Genomic DNA, 16,064 nt, shown 5'->3' with positions numbered 1-16,064 from the left:
AGAGGCCCTGTTCTCACTGTGAGCGCCCCCTCCAGATGCACTGTGTGCAGCGGTACGACTCAGGTTGTGTCTTCCTCATCTGAGCCACCTGCTCCTCCACTGTCCCCCGCACACGCCCTTGTCTTATTTCTGTCCGAGCACTCAGATCCCCCGCTGTCCACACTCCTGGGCCCACAGTAGAGAAACCGCTTTCCCTCACAACCGCAGGAGGGAATTCCCTGTGAGAAAGGCAGTTTCCCAGGGAGCATGCAGGCTGGGAGCCAGCCAGCTCACAGCATCCACTGTTGCAGTAACTGGCATTTGCTTTATTTCACCTTCTCCTTCTAACAAACGGCTTCCCACGTGGCCGCTGAGCAGGACAATGGCCTGGTCCTTCTTAGGAGCTGCCTTCGGCACCGTGGCCAGTCACCAGTAACAGGAACCGGGTCACAGAAGCCACACCACTCCCTGAGCTGCCCTTGCTGCGACTGGGGCGTGGAGACATGCTCCGGGGGGGACTCGCGTGCTCAGCCCAGTGCCAACCGACTCACAGGCACCATCCCACGTGATCGTGAAAAAAGGCTATGGGCAGGAGGCGCCCATATCAGCTTCATTACAAAGAGCAGAAGGCAGGACAGACTGGCGGAAGAATTCCCCTTGTGCCACGTGGCTGATCAATGTGTCTGGATGCTGCTGCTACTCATGAAATTCTAACGCCCAGAACGTGACATCTCATTGACCCAAGATTAACAATTACAGTCACTACCCTCCATTTCTGACGAGGATGAAGTAAGATCCTTACAGCAGGGTTTTATGTACACGGGCAGTGCGTGGTAACAACAGCACAGACTGCCGAGTGTTCAAGCGCCCCCTGAAACGGATGCTGCTCAGAGTGATCTCAGAGTGATCTCGGCTGCAAATACACGCAGACCCACAGCAGGAAACGGCTTGGAAGCAGCACACCAAACAAGTTCAGCGATCATGAATTATTATTCCCCATTTTCCCCCTTAGTTTCCATTTGCTGTTTTCATCCTCCAGGGCCAAAGTGAACTTGCGCGATCATTCTGCAGATTGCTGCTGAGATGGTGAACGGCACACGATGCTGGCTCTCAAGCCGCCCTCCACACGGACCCAGAACAGGCGTTCAGGATGTGGCCGCCACATTGCAGCTGTCTCGGGGCCCTGGGAAAGCAGCCCTGGCACAGACCCTGCCCCAGTGGAGGTGACCTGGAAACGGGAGGAGGAGGCTCATGGAGACACTGGGAAGTCTCTGACCCTCCCCAGAGCACATTCCTGAGAGAAGCAGGGATGCTGAGGCTAAGGAACGACAACCACCTCCACCCACAGCTGCACCTGCCATGGCACACCCTGCCAGGCAGAGACTCCAGGAGATCTCAGAAACGCACAGACCCTGTCCCACGGCAAGCGATTATCATGCGGGAAAACCTCGGACAACTTGTTCCTGTGATACACGTAACATTCGATCCAGACGGATCAAGGATGCAGACGGCAGGAGACAGAACCTATTTAAGAGACAACGGGGGTGTGGGGCTGGTATCTCTCCAACCTTGGGCCTAGGGAAGGGTTTCTTGAAGAAAACAGAAAAGAACAATGGCTAATTTTGATCACTTTATAATGCAGGTTGCTGGCGTTCACTGAAAACACTTTAAATGGAATGGAAACAAAGCTGCAATCTGGGAGAAGACCAGTGCAATGCATATACCGTAAAGGGTGAATATGAGAGTCCTGTAACAGGAATACACACATGACAACTAGGAGGAACGTGTGCGTGCGTGCACGTGCACACACAGACATTTTCGACATCACACACAGCGGGTACAACCCTCACACTGCCTGTGCGCTGAGACCCTGCCTTCCACAGCCATGGTGTGTGTGTGGGGAGGGGGTGGGTTCAGTGAGTGAAGGTGGAGTCCTCGTGAGTAAAATCAGTGTCCTGTAAGGGGCGCCAGAGAGCGCCCTGACTGCTGTGTGAAGGTGCGGGAAGAAGCCGGGGCTTGTGCAGCAGGACAGGGGTCTCCGCCAACAAACCCGCCAACCGGATCCGTAACCGAGGACTGCCCACCTCCTGCTGCCTATAGGCCAACCCCAGGTACAGGTGACCAGGCACTGTGTGTGTATGGATCACACGCACACACACACTTCTGTGCACCTCAATTACCAGGAATATTTACACCCCCTACAAGTTGGGACGGTAAAGACACACAACAGTGCAAAGAGCAAGCCCGTCACAGCGCAGGAAATCCCAGCACTGAGAAACATATGAAGACGGTCACCTGCATCAGCCCTGAGCAGCAGAAAGGCAAGACCACCGGGAGTGAATGTTTTACATCCCCAACATATACCTGCCGTGTGACAAAAAAAGGTGGCCGAGGAAAAGAGCTCTCTCCTGCTGCTGCCCTGAGGGTTCCTTATCACCACCAGTGGGCAAGCAGTTTTTATTTCACATTCAACATTTGCACTCCCTAAGAACCAGCAGCACCCTAGTTAGCACTGACCCAAGAGGCACTTTCTCTTAAATGTCCTTGGACACCAGTGTGAGGATGTCTATAAAATAACTGTAGTACTTACTATGTGGCCAGCACTGTTGCATAATGGGTTAAAGCCACCACCTGCGACCCCATATGGGCATCCTGTTCCAGCCCCTGCCCCTCCATTTCCAATCCAGCCCCCTACTCATGGCCTGGAAAAGCAGCCAAAGATGACCCAAGTGCTTGGGCCCATCTACTAATGTGGGAGACCCGGATGAAACTCCTGGCCCAGTCCTGGCCATTGCAGCCTTTGGGGAATGAACCAACAGGTGGAGGCTCTCTCTCTCTCTTTCTCACTCTCTCTCTCACTCTCACTCTCTCTCTCACTCTCACTCTCACTCTCCGTCGTCCTCTCTGTAACTCTACCTTTCAAATAAATAAAATAAATTTAAAAAAAAAACCCCACTGGAAATAGTCCTAAATTCATTCATGGGAAAAAGGTATAAACCACAGGGCAGTCATTCGTGGAATCTCGTGTAGCAGCACGGGCAGTCACATCACACAGGTCAGTCTCATTCAGGGTAAGAAAGCAAGGCCTAAAAGACCACAGCATTCAGGAACATGATTAACTCTGACAGAAGTGGGGAGGAGAAGGAAGACATTTGTAGACGGGTGTGAACTTCTGAGGCCGTCAGAGTTCCTGCCCTGGTGTAGGATACCAAGACCTCCCTCGACAGCAACAGAGAAACAGAGAGAAAAGCAGATGAGCTCGGATCAATAATGACGGCACAATGTATCATAAAGATGGAGACTCACTCAAGAGCCTTTGAGGCCAGTGCAACACGGACCCTAATTTCCCCACTGCACATCAGTGAACGACATGACTAGGGTGTTGCTCGCATTATTCACTGGGCCACGCTGCCTCGGGGAGCCTGAGAGTTAGTGAACTCTGCCACAGCCACTGCCACTGTCCCACAGTGCCAGTGCTGGTTAGACGGGCAGCTCTGCTCCCACTGGAGGGGCAGCCCAGTGATCGGAGCCAACAGCTCCAGTATTAAGGGTGCTAAGTGGCAGCACACAGGGCGAGGGTAGGCCTTGCAATTCAATCTAATGCTCCCTTTCCAAGTCATCACAGAAGCCCTGGAGGGTCTACAGGGAGTATGCACACACTTGCAAAGAGACCACCAGCCAACTCCACCAGGCAGCTATTCCATATTCATGGAGCAGCAGCCATCAGAAGTGAAAACTCCAAATCTTTTCCTGCAGGGTCTCAGTCCACCCGTACAAGGATGCACTGGGCCCGAAGAAAGCTAAGTGCACCTCTCGCCTGTTCCCCAGCCTCCCCATCCCAGAGACAATCAGACGCGGGGGGAGCCAAGTCAAGCAGGGACTCATTTATTGCATGCATAACAAAGCCTTTTGTAGCACAAAACTGCAGAGTCATTGGGGCAGGGCATAAGGATGACCCATCACTTAAAGGGTCCCTTTACGGGACGATTTCTTGTAGGACCAGCCAAATGTCTATACACTTGTATCAGTTGTTGTCACTTCCCTTGATGTTGGGCAGCCAATTAGCTTTGGTGGTAAACAACTCTGAGTTCCACCCACCTTACTTCCTCTCAACGCCGTCTTTAAATAGCCTCCTGTAACTAATTCCCCCACATTTTCCAAGGGAAAAAGCAAGCCAGGCCCCTTCACCAGCCTGCATCGGTGGCTTTCTGAGTCTGACATCCCCCACCACCCCACCGAGAAACACGACGCCCGGGCTTCTATTTCCTTGTGCCATGAAGACTAAGGTCGCACACACTGGCTCACAGGGCTGGCAGCGGGAGGGTGGCTGCTGCCCACAGCATCAAGGGCAAATCCCAGAGAACTAGAAGACCTGTGGAGATACATCCCAGCCAGACCCCAGCACTCTGGACTGACGGTTTTGCCTGGGAAGCACTCTGCCCTAGGCCAGCTGAGACAGGGTCTTCTCATCCTGATTTGCTCAGTCATCCCACTCCCACAGTGTGGGCCTCCTCCTCCTCTCACCAACCGAAGAAACACAGGAGAGGTCAAGGCCAGGCCCTGGGGTTCCACAACTAGCACCTGCCCGTCTGTCTGCCCGGAGGGAAGTTGGCAGATGTGTGCAGAACCAGAGGTTCCTCCCCACGTCTCATCCCCACCCCCCATCTCACCTGGTCCTCTCCTCTCCTGACTCTCATCCCACATTTACAACAGCAGGAATAACTCCATGAGAGGTAAATGGACTTCCTGTGAACAAAACACTTGGTCCCCCGCTGATGACATTCAACAGCTACAACAGACCTGCTACCGAATCCTAGAATGGTGTTGAATTCATTTCTTCCCTGTCTGTGGGCACAGGCTCCCGTGTGAAAAAGACAGTAATACATGAACAAGCAGACCCCTAAGTCCCCGTGTCCTGTCCCCACACCATCAGCAAATTTGCGGGGGAAGCAGCATGTACCAAGCCCTTTGCTCTGCACACCATCTGGACCACCAGCTAAGCCCCACCCAAGAAGGGGATCCCCACGCAAGGAGAGCTGGTGGGAGGCAAGCGTCTGGTCTGCAACCGACCGTCACACAGGCAGGGAACAGGGAAGCCACGGGCACCAACAGGACTGCATCCTATTCTTTTATGATGGGAACAGACTGTCTGCCCACCAAGATGTTAGTTTGGGGGAAAATTTACTTCGCGTATCTCAAGAGAAGTGTAGTCTCACCTCCACCACCTGACACCATGCTGCTAATTTCTCTAGAACACTGGTTCCCAGACTTCAAGGGTCATCAGCCCCCTACCCCAGCAGGTATGAATGTTTGTGTCTTCTCAAAGTTCATGTTGAGGGGTGGGTACCACGGCACAGCGAGTCAGGCTGCCATCTGAGATGCCCACTTCCCCCATTGAAGCGTGGGCTCAGGTCCCGGGTGCTCCACTTCCAACCCAGCTCCCTGCTTGTCAGCCTAGGAAGGCACCAGGTGATGGTTCAAGGACTTGAGTCCCTGCCACCCAAGAGGGAGACCTGGTTGAATTTTAGCCTGGCCCAGCCCGGGTGTGGCATTTGGGGAGTAAAGCAGCAGATGCAAGATTCTGTCTGTTCCCCAACATTCACACACACGCGTGCCTTTCAAGTAAAATAAGTAGATAATTAAAAAAAAAAAAATCCTATGGAAACCCTAACCCCCTGGTCACATCGTCTCCACGTCAGACAGAATGAGAGTGTGGGCCCTCAGGGGAGGAGGAGCCTCTGGGTAGGGTCAGCCCTCTGGATGGGAACACCTGTTCCCACAGAAGAGGAGGCGCACCGCTGCCTTGCCCCTTCCCCAGGTGGAACGCAGTGAGACAGCATCATCCACAGACCACAGGGGCAGCCCTCTGCAGACCCTGCACCAGCAGTCACCTGCAGACCTCTGAGACCTGGACTCCTGCGGTGGGCAAGACACCCAGGAGGTGGTGCATCCCCAGAGCAACTCGGACGGACTACGCGAGCACGCCTGTCCACGCACGGGCAGGCTGCTGGGTTCACGGGCAGGCTCTGGTTCTGATTCTGTGGCACTGCCACAAACCCACGGATCTGCCTCTCCAGCAGGTTCCCACTGCTGACCCTGTGCAGGAAGCATCTCAGCCCGAGAACAGCGCTCTAGAGAGGGAAGCGAAGTAATGCCTTCTCCCAAGCTCAGGGCTCTCCCAGCTACACAAGGCCCAGGCTCCTCAACTGCGGGAACCTGGAGGAGCTGCACATACATAAACGTTTGTTTGTGTACTTGAAAGGTAAAGCCAGAGAGAGAGAGAATGAGAATAATCCACTGCTTCATTCCCCAAATGGCCACAATGGCCACGCGAAATCCAGGTGAATGGAACTCTATCCAGGTCTCCAATGTGGATGCAGGGGCCCAAGAACTTGATCCACATTCTGCTGCTTTCCCAGGAACCTTAGTAGGAGCTGGATCGAAAGATGAGCAGCCAGGACTTGAACCAGAGATAAGATATGGGATGCTGGTATTGCAAGCAGCAGCTTAACCCACTGCACCACAACACTGGTCCCAGTTTTTTTTTTTTTTTTAAGATTTATTTATTTTGAAAGTCAGAGTTACAGAGAGAGAGAGAGAGAGAGAGAGAGAGAGAGAGAGAGAAAGAAAGAAAGAAAGAAAGAAAGAAAGAAAGAAAGAAAGAAAGAAAGAAAGAAAGAAAGAAAGAAAGAAAGAAAGAAAAAGTCTTCCACCTGCTGGTTCACTCCCCAACTGGCACCAATGGTCAGAACTGTGCCAGCCGGAAGCTCGGAAGCCAGGTGCTTCCTCCAGGTCTCCCACATGGGTGCAAGGGCCCAAAGACTTGGGCCATCTTCCATTGCTTTCCCAGGCCACAGCAGAGAACTGGATCAGAAGCGGAGCAGCCAGGACTCAAACCAGTGCCCATATGGGATGCCGGCACTGCAGGTGGCGGCTTTACCTGCTATGCCACAGTGCCAGCCCCAGCTTTTAACAGATCCTAATGCTTACAAACATGGGGCTCCACTCATCTTCAGGGTGTGGCACTTGGCGCACCTTCCCAGCTCCCAAGTGACACCAGGTGAAGACCCTGTGATGACACTTGGTCACACAGAATGTTCACTGCCTAATTTCTGTACTGTGTAACCTGCCAAGCTTTGTATGAAAATTTTAGGGGGAAAAAATCCAGTTTCAAATGTACTTTTTTCAGGCGTTTCTGGGATTACATCAAAACTCTCTCATTTAAAATGCACGGTGGTTTTCCCTTAGGATCTGGAAAGGAATTACGTAAGAGAACTAATTTGTATCTGCTTTGGATTTGAACAGGATTTGGCTCCCGCACTCAGGCAGATGCTGGAGCCTCAGAGTCTAATTTAGCTGCTGGGGAACAGGTTAATGCTGCTGATTGATGGGTTAGGGTGGTGGCTTGACCCAAATACGGCATCTGGAGGTGGGGCTTCTGGGAGGCACTGGACTGGCTTAGGTTGCTGGCGTGGGGCCAGGTGTTTGAGAACAGAACAGAGACAGGGTGCGGGGAGAGCCTGCGTCCTGGGCCCAACTCTGCTACCTGACTCTCCAGGCCACCACACCTCGGTCACTCTCAGGCTCCACGAAATGGCAGCCTACAAAGTCTTGGGCTGGGCACCTCCAGCTATGACCCAACATGAACCCTCTTCCCTCCTAAGTTCTCCTCTCAGCAATTTTAGTTTCAAAAACCTGACTAATCTGGGGCTGGGGCCGGCACTGTGGCATAGCAGGTAAAGCTGCCACCTGCAGTGCCGGCATCCCATATGGGTGCTGGTTCAAGTCCCGGCTGCTCCACTTCCGATCCCGCTCTCTGCTATGGCCTGGGAAAGCAGTAGGAGATGGCCCAAGTCCTTGGGCCCCTGCCCCGTCGTGGGAGACCTGGAAGAAGCTCCTGGCTCCTGACCAGCTCAGTTCTGGCCATTGCGGCCAACTGGAGAGTGAATCAGTGAATGGAAGACCTCTCTCTCTCTGTAACTCTGACTTTCAAATAAATAAAATAAATCTAAAAAAAAAAAAAAAAACCTGACACACAGAGAAAATTCCCAGTGTTCAAGGAGCAGGGTGTTTCTATGGACGAGAGTGGGTTTACCAGCGGCTCTGCGTGGAGACAGGTGAGATGCGCAGGGGGAAAGTGCATGAGGCTCAGTGTCACTGAGGGAGAGGTCACACCCAAGAGCAAGAATCTGGATATAAAAGCTGGAAATATTCAATGAACTGTATCAGAAAAGACTGCATTTTGTCACAAGCAACAGAAAACTCAATTAACACTCAGGCAACTATTTTTTCCCGGAAAGTATGTAGGCTAACATGGGGCACCTGCTGCAGCTGGTCCCTGCGTCATTTGTCTTCTCCTGCTCCGACCCCCTGGATGTGTGACTTTCATCCTCACTTTCATGAAAAGGCTGCTGCACTTCCGGACACCACACCCACGCTCCAAGCTGAGCCGTCTTGCAGGAGGCTCTGTGGTTTTCTGCAGGAGAAATCTCACCTTGGCGTCTTTACGATTTGCTGGATCCAGGAGCATTTTGTGGCCCCTTCGGAGAGGCTACAGCCTCGGAGTGAGAAGAGAGGGGCTGGTGTTGTGGCGCGGTGGGTTAAGGCCACTGCCTGCAATGCCAGCTTCCCACGTGGGCACGTGTTCAAGTCCTGGCTGCTCCACTTCCAAACTGGCTCCTTTGCTAACACATCTGGGAAAGCAGCAGAGGATGGCTCAAGTTCGTGGGCCCCTGCATCCACGTGGGAGATCCAGGTGGAGTTCTGGGCTGCTGGTTTCAGCCTGGTCCAGCCCTGGCTGTTGCGGCCATTTGGAGAGTCAAACAGTGGATTCAAGATCAGTCTGTCTCTGTCTCTGTCTCTGTCTCTCTCTCTCTCTCTCTCTGTAAATGCCTTTCAAGTGAGCACATCTTAAAGAGTGAGAAGACAAAGAAGGAAGTAGCTACTTAACTAAAACTCATCGAGGAAAGACCTCACGGCTGGCGCGATGCACCCTGACCCATTCCACACCACCATCCCAGGCCGATGGAGAAGCTCACAGGCTCTCTGGGAAGCAGGCACTGTCTCCACATGCCCGCCCACTGCGCTGCGTCATTTAAGGCAAACTGCCAGTTCCGCTCGGGAGGAGTGTACAAGGACTCGCAGTGACAAGTTCTACTCCAGGCTGTACTGCAGCTCCTGGGAGAGAACGGAGCATGGGACCAATTCTTCCCCTTGGCCTAGTCCACTTCCCTGTGCTCCACGTGGAGAATGTGATCAGGCATCAGTCTCACTTGCAGCATCAGGTCTCCATGCAAAGAGCAGCAGAGCGCGTCACACGCGTGATCCTGAAATGCATGGTGCAGACAGACTCGTCTGTGCCTGCCCGGATCACCCACCGATTTGGACAATCTCTACATTTCCTTCCTCGTCAGCACCCTTGATGTGCATTATTGAGTAACTCCAAGGCTTCCTGACAGTCCTTCCACATCAAAGCAGAAGCCACACAGCGACTTCCAGCATAGCCCACGCTGCAGACCGGATCCAAGAGGTCCTCAACAAGTTCATGGAAAACGCACATCATCAAGGGCCTGTACGTGAATTCCCAGTTTTCTGCACCCAGATCAACTTGTGTGCTAACTCCACTGCCCATGAGTCTGCTGTTTGCAGGTACCCTGTATCACAGAAGTATCACTGCTCGTGGGTACTGCTCAGCCCCACGCCAGGGCACACACACTCCCTCCCCGCCCCGCCCCAGGCGATCTGCTCTGGAAACCTCAACGGATACTTTGTAGCTGCTGCTGTGTGAGGATGACTGGTGAGTGGGAAAGACCTCAGTGCTGTAACTGGCGGGCTGGGTGAGGGGCCCTGGGGACGCCTCTCACACCCGCCTTCCCCACCAGCTCTCAGGGGGCCTGCGGAAAACCTGAACGCAGGCAGTCCCCACCTGCCTGTGCAGCTCCAATTCTGGATGCAAATTGTTTTCACGTTTCAGAAGCACACACACGGGACTTTGACAGGAAACGCGGGGAAAATACAACTTACCACTGTCATTTATAGAAAGCCAGGGAAGAAAGCGAGTAACGACGGGTGGTTAAAACCTACGGGACAACTCGGTAATTTTGGTAATGGAAAACAACTACGCCAATTATAAAACAAAGACTGCCAGAAAAACAACTTGCAGCTACTTAGAAGTTACGTTCTTTAAATACAGAGCACAGACAGTCTGAGAATAAAAGGTTGTACGGGGGGCTGAACAGAGGCCCCGAAGCACCGGGTCCTCCTCCTGCATTTGTAAATGTGGTCTGGACTAGTCTTTGCAGGGGGGAGTTAAGTACCTACAGATGGGAGATTATCGTGGATTATCTGGGAAAGCCCCAAATGTCACCTCATTATCTGATAAGCAGGCGGCTGAGGGACATGGACAAGGAAGAGACCATGTGTCCCTAGAGGCAGAAACTGCAGTGAACAACCATAAATCGGTGAATGCTGCAGCCGGAGGAGCTGGAGGAAGCAGACAGGGGATTCTCCCCTGGGAACTCCAAAGGGAGCCTGGCCCTGCAAACACCTGATCTTTTGTGCACACCAAAAAGCTTGAGAAATACCTAAGGAGAGAATAATTGAAATCATTACATCGGTGGCGCCTGCCAAGTTGCCTTCCAGTCTACACCAGGCAATTATCGGAACCCAGTGCCAAGGAGAACACAGCAGGCTGTTAGCACTAATGGCCATTTTGGAGACCACCCAGGTCCAGCACACACCGGAAACTTGAAGCACGCCTAGAAGATTCTGTCCGACTTTGGACTAGCACGTTCCCACCCTAGGTGGAGGCAGTGCCACTTCCTGAGCTGGTTCACCTCATTCCTGTAGAACTGCAGTTCTAAGTGGAGGGCGGGGGTGCGGAACACCCAGACCATGAGCCATATGAAGCCTGCAAAATCAGGCCAGGGCACATTCAGGTGGGACTCGAAATTCATTCAATCTGTGTTGTAAACATCCAAAGGGCCCTAGGCAGAAAAAAAGGTGCCCCATCCACAGCAGTGAGATACGACCATGGATTCGCTTCATGGCCAGAGACAGATTCTGACAGATGCCCATTTCGATAAACCCTTTCGCTGTGGGCCAGGTTCCCGGGAACCCAGCAAGGAAGGAAAGAGAACGAGAGAGAGCAAGCAGGGAAGAAGGGGATCTGGGTAGTCAGGCAGGGTACCGGATCCTGAACTGGGGACGCGCCTGGGGAACAGTCCAGCACCTGAAAGCCAGCACGAACCTCTCAAGTGCTGTTCAAAGGCTGTGATGTACTTTTTCAGCTGCCCAGCCTTTTATAGCCACAAGCTCTTGTGAGTGAGCTGTCCAGGACCACCCAAGAGACGATCTGCAAACTCTGGATGGAAGAAGAGCAGGTTTCCAGGCAGAGGACCGGGCTTTTGACAAACTGACAGAGAAAACCTCAGTGGATACTGAGTGACATTACGAGACAGCTGGCTGAAGGACCACACGGTGCAGCTGTTCCTCTACTGGGTTCCAGAGAGACACCTGTACTCTGTGCCTACTGCACACCATCATCAACAGCCAAGATACAGACCCCAACAAAACGCCCACCAGCAGATGAGCAGGCATGAAAAATGCGCCATTTTACACACAGTGGGATATTACACACCCATAGAAAGACGTCTGTGCCTCAACAGATGGCCAGCCCCTGTACTGGAATCTGCTGCTGGCCAAGATACAGGTTTAGTGAATTTTGAGTCCCATTCACATTTGTCCTGGCAAGAAGGGTGAGCGGTACCCTGGGAAATCCACATGTGGGCACTCCAAGAAGTTCACGGGAAATGCAATTAAAGGTAAGTTTATCCTGGTGAAAAAGAGTTTTTGAAAGTCACATATAGAATTCTGATAATCCTTGTTTTCCATGAACTTTTCAAAGACTCCTAATCTGCACAGATTTGAAATATTTTGCACCAAAATAAACTCATCTTTTAATTCTATTTTCCATGAACTCTCTGAGGTCCTGTCCTATAAAACAAAGCCCTGTGTTGAGTAAAGGGGAGACTGTGGGGTGGGGGTGGGGCTTCTGAGCATGGCAGCCATGAGCTGCAACAGGGGCAAGAAAACTGAGCAATCAGGAAGCGTCTCAGAGGGGCTGCCGCTGTGGCATAGTGGGCTAAGCCTCCGCCTGCAGTGCCAGCATCCCATATAGGTGTTGGGTCAAATCCCAGCTATTCTGCTTCAGATCCAGCTCTCTGCTATGGCCTGGGAAAGCAGTAAAAGATGGCCTAAGTCCTTGGGTCCCTGCACCCACGTGGGAGACCCAGAAGAAGCTCGTGGCTCCTGGCTTCAGATCAGCCCAGTTCCTGCTGTTGCCGCCATTTTGGGAGTGAACCAGTAGATGGAAGACTTTTCCCTCTGTCCCTCCTCTTCTCTGCTTTTAACTCTGCCTCACAAATAAATAAATAAATCTTAAAAAAAATAAAGTGTATTAGAGATCATCACTAACAAAGACCTGTACGGCATTAAAGTAGTCACGCCAGCTTACGTTTTCCCTCTAAGGGGCTCTGAATATCCAGGAATCCTCTCTTTGGGACCTCACCGCAGAGCCGGTGCTTCGAAAGCCAGTGGTCTGTGAGTGGAAATGGTGAGCACAGGGATCTCCACCTGCATAGGCCTGCCCCCCACAGCTACATGCAAAGGGCACCTGGGGAATCCCTGCTGGGTTCTCCAGCCAACAGCAGGCCTGCCGCCTCTTTGAAGGGTGAATGTTGCATGTCTGTCCCTGGTGCTACCATGTGCACTTAGGAACCCAAAGGGGAGGGAGGAGGGACAGACTCCACACTGCCACTCAGGCTGGTGAGTGTCCTGAAAAGTGCAAGCGTCAGAATCTTGGTCCCCAAACACAGTGGGGTTCACAGGCGGCACTTGGGGAGGTGAAGGGTATTAGAGGCTGCCCCTGTGAGTTCACGCATCTACCCAGAAATGAATGGATTAATGGGCTACGTCAGGAGCCCCTGTGCAGTGAAAGGCAGGGCTCTGTGGCACACTGGACTAAGGGGGTAAGGTAGCGCAGTGCCCCAGCCGCAGAGAACAGGCGGAGGGGACCCAGGAGCCAGCAGAGACAGACCCTGCGGAGGCAGCACCTGCAGAGCTGCCCCTAGGAGATTCCGCAAAGGTCCCCTCTGCCTCACAAGAGGGTTTGTTTTCAGAATTTTGGGGACCATCAGGGCAACCCCTGCTGTCCTCTTGTGGCTGGCCTCCGAGTCACGTCACTCTCCTGTGGGACTCTCCACCCAGCTTCTTTAGATCCTGGGCCCTCTTCTGAGACGTGGGGGTTCTTTCCCCCGGATTCCTCACTGGGCACATCTGGGTTTGCTTTCCCCGAGAACAGATTCTATGAGGAGACAAAGAGGACAGGTGTACTTGGGAGGGGACACTCGCCGTGCAGCACCAGCCTGACGGAGTCCTGAGACCAAGACGGAGAGGCAGCTGATGAGAGTGTGTGATGGACAAGGCCCTGCTGGGGTCACCAGAGCAACGTCACACCAGGAACCATGACAGCCGCTGCAGAACCAGGCCCCCAGATCGTCCCCATCAGAGAGCCCAGCCACTCCTCCTCATTCTTGGTCTCAGGGGGCTTTGATTTTGTCTCTTGGGAGAACAGAATGGCCTCAGCTACCAGCAAAAGCCCTCCCCAGGGGCAGGCATTTGGCCTAGAGCCTAAGACCCCCGCCCGTAGAACACAGACCCTGAGCTCCCCAGGGGCAGGCGTTTGGCCTAGAGCCTAGGACCCCAGCCCCGTAGAACACAGACCCTGAGCTCCCCAGGGGCAGGCGTTTGGTCTAGAGCCTAGAACACCAGCTCCTAGACCACAGAACCTGAGCTTGGGACCCGTCTCTGGCTCCTGACTCCAGCTTCCTGCTAAGGCAGACCCTGGGAGGCAGCAGTGGGCGTGCAGGTAATGGGATTCCAACCACCCACACGGAAGACCTGGATTAAGTTCCTGTCTCCTGACTCTGGTTCCAGCCCAGCCAGAGCCACCTGGAACATGTGGGGAACAGACAGAAGTGTGCACTCTCTCTCTCTCTGCCTCTCAAATAGACACATCTTAAAGACTTTCACTGGGAAGCAGACGCTGGAATCTGAAGTCAGCCAGGACTCACTACAACAGCAGGGCTGAGAGTGAGCAGAGCCCCAGAACCATCCACCATGCTGACGGCCAATACCCTCTCGGGCCAGCAACTCAGCCCGTTTACAGAAGTGAATACAGATGGTATCCTACTGACAGTAACGTCCAGCCTCATACTGCACACACTCAACAGTCCACACTGAGAGACTACTGTGCCAGTGTCATTGACACTGAAGCCATGCACCAGTCCCAGGCAGTAACGAGAATGTGCAAACGAAAATGAGTGACACGCCGCCCAAGAGCGAGCTTTCTGCTTTAAATCCATCGCCACTGCAGCTCCCTTTCACAGTGTCCAGCGAGTGATAAAATACACAAACTCTCATTTTATTTATCTGTATACAGGCTGCCTAGAGCCTGGTTTTTGTACTCTGTGTTTACAGAATCTGAGAACCCCTGGCTTTGGATTTACAGATGCCATCTGCAGAGTGTGACGACATCATGCACATGGACACAAGCAGGGCTGTCCACAGACAGAACAGCCCCATCTTCTCTTGGTGAACTCCTTGGCTCCCAGCTTGCTGGGATGGCAGCTCCCCAGCCTCAGCTGGAAGAACACGGACACAGTCGGCTTCCCACGGGACCCACCCTGCACTGACAGCCCTCTGTACTGCAGGGCGGCCTGACCCAGGACTCCTGCTGGCAGCTCCTGGATCTCCTGGCACCCAAGCCTACGCTGCCTGGAGTCCAGGCGATTCGGCTATCTCTGGCCCAATCAGAAAAGGCGACACAGAAGGGAGCAGGTGTTTTTGCTCCTGCGCAGCCAGCTGCACTGGGGCCCAGCCGCACCTGTCTGAAGAAAGCCAAGGGATGACAGGTCTCAAACTGTCACCCTGTGCCCCCAAACCCAACTCGTCCCCAGCGTCTCTCGCTGGCGTCCAGCTTGAGTCACTTCACAGAGTTTTAGGATGCAAAGCCTCATATAGAAAACCTCGGCTGAGTTCGTAATAAGTGATATGCAGAACCAACCAGCAGGAAGCAAAGCACATTCAAGTGAAGCTGTATCCCAACATGTCACATGCAGGAGTGACCCAAGGACGTGGAAATCCAACCAGAGATTCTTACCTAAGTCCCTTACGTCTCCAGGTTTCCTGTTTTGCAAGGTGGTTCCAAGCCATTTGGGAGAACAGTTGGGGGTGGGCCCAGTTTCTCTTCCCACACCAGGGATCTCTCACTCATGGCAGAGAGGGCCTGTGCATAGCTGCCATCATGGATGGACAAGGACCAGATCTGCCACAGTGTTTCCCCTACATCACGATGCTCCCAAACAGCCAAGCACTCACTTCCTACTCCAAAGGTCTCCCCCACAGGTCGCTGGCAGGCCCAGATCAGAAAGAACACAGTCCACACTGACCTACGGAGTGCCCCATCACTACCAGGTACGTGGGCGGGGACCACAACAGGTGCACTGCCTGCCATGAGCAGCTCACCATGTGACGGGGAGGATGGAGCACAGCCCACCACACACACGAGGGGAAGCTGCCCCAGACATCCAGAGGGCCTCCTCCTTAGCAGTCCCGGGTTCCCACATAGGCCATGTACTGCCTGGGCCTCCCAACAAGCCTGAGGCCCAGAGAAAAAAAAACGAGGCCCAGAGAAGCCTAACTTAGCCTCAGAGGTTAAAGGTTACAGGAGGCGAGCCCTGAGCCAGACACTGATGAATGCCGGACAGGCAGATGCTCCCAAGTAGACTGAAAAGCCCACCAGCAGACTCGCATGTGGACAAGGTGTGAATCACGCAGGAAGAGGGAAAAGCGTGTGCAAAAACACACGGTCACAAGCTACGGAGACGCTGTGGTGTGCACTGGAAACAGCAACAAGCTCACTGACGGAAGCACAGGCAGCCGATGCGGGAGTCAGCTGGGGTTCGACTGTGGAAGCCAGTGGTGCCCAGCTGAGGAAGGCAGAAGCGCTGCTGAGAGTAGGGACC

Source organism: Oryctolagus cuniculus, chromosome 10 (assembly GCF_964237555.1).
Source record: "Oryctolagus cuniculus chromosome 10, mOryCun1.1, whole genome shotgun sequence".
Taxonomy (NCBI): Eukaryota; Metazoa; Chordata; class Mammalia; order Lagomorpha; family Leporidae; genus Oryctolagus; species Oryctolagus cuniculus.
The sequence above is the reverse complement of the archived record's forward strand: the minus strand, read 5'-3'. Positions refer to the sequence as shown.